Genomic DNA, 1,401 nt, shown 5'->3' with positions numbered 1-1,401 from the left:
CAGGCGGCCCCGGCGCGCCGGCCCCGCCCCCTCCCGCCCGTGCCACCGCGAACGGGCGCCGCGGGGGGCGCGAAGGGGGGGCGCCCCGAGCCGGCCGCCCCCCGGGGCTGCAGCCCCCGTCTGTCCCCCCCACACCGACGCCGCCGGCTCGGCTCGCGCCGTCTCGCGTCTCCGCGCCCCGCGGCTCGGGCCTGTCGTGGTTCTGGGGAGCCCGGCAGCTCAGACACCCCCTCCTCGGGGAGCAGATCGAGGAGTCGGTTACTAACACCCCCTCCGGCGTAGTGGAAACTACTGCCCCGGGGCGGGACGCGGGCGGGGGAGGAAAGTGACGAGGGGACGGAGAAAGGGGCTTGCGCGCGCGGGGGGACCTGGGGGGAAATGGGGGGACAGAAGCCCGGTAGGCCCCCCGCCCTGCGAGCTAGGCGCCCGCCGCGGAGGCCTTTGGGGACCGGAAAGTTCATTTTGTAAGTTTCACCGTTTAGGGGCGATTTTAAATACAGAAGCTTATATTTCACAGATTTTTTTTTTTCAATGAGGCGCCCCACATCGTGGAATGTGGTAGAGTCCCTGCAAGCCCACGCGGATAATCCCGGAGCCAACCTCTTATTTTGAGGTCCCGCCCCTTTCGTAAACTCCCTTTTAGCCCCCTGTGCCTGACATTTCCAGCCATTCTCCCCCCGCCTCCCGCCTGGGGTGGTAGCTCGTCTGATACTTTCGCTTACGTTTTCTGTTGTCGTTTTCACAGCAGCCTGGGGAGGAGAAACGGGAAGTGTTCTTTAATTCTGCAGTTTAGGGGTAACTCGGAATATCCGTTGATGAAAATCAGAACCAGGGCTTGAACCGAATGCAACTGATGTAAAATCGCTGTTATTTCCCGCAGCATCATAAGCACCGGTGCTGGTTACGTTTTTAAATAGAAGGGGGTCTGGGCTTGCAGTCTACCTGGGACTGTTGTAGGAGTGGATGCAGAGAGGTCTGGGGAACTTCTAGACCCAACCGACCCAGTTTATAAACCACAAAAGTGGTCCGTGTTCTAGCTAAAGTGTAGTAGATGAATCAGCAACATTTACATCACCTGGTGTCTTATTAAAAATGAAGAATCTTAGTCGCATCCAAGATATTCTGACTCACAACCTGCATTATAACAAGGTGATTCCTAGGCGCCTTAAAGGCTGAAGCATTAATTGGAATAGAAGTGTCTGTTTTTTCTATTTAAATTTATTCTATAGAAACATGATTGAAATGCCATGCATCCTGGAATTTACCGATCTGTTCAATAAAAGTGTATTCTAAAATCACAAATAATTTCCTTGTAATGAAACTTATTCTTTTCAGTTGTCAGTAATCCCTCTTCTCTGTGGTGTTTTACCCCATTAACTCTCCTTAAAATTCTTTTTTTTT

General features: G+C 53.8%; 1 long non-coding RNA gene across 1 annotated transcript in view; it reads left to right on the top strand.

Moving 5' to 3' along the window:
- The window catches only part of LOC119257263 (uncharacterized), a 133,495-nt gene that overhangs the window by 85,227 nt on the left and 46,867 nt on the right, over positions 1-1,401 (top strand). The gene's annotated exons all lie outside the window — the stretch shown is intronic.

Source organism: Talpa occidentalis, unplaced genomic scaffold, assembly GCF_014898055.3.
Source record: "Talpa occidentalis isolate TD23 unplaced genomic scaffold, MPIMG_talOcc4v2.1 talOcc4.4, whole genome shotgun sequence".
Lineage (NCBI taxonomy): Eukaryota > Metazoa > Chordata > Mammalia > Eulipotyphla > Talpidae > Talpa > Talpa occidentalis.
This window is presented reverse-complemented; position numbering and strand designations above follow the sequence as displayed.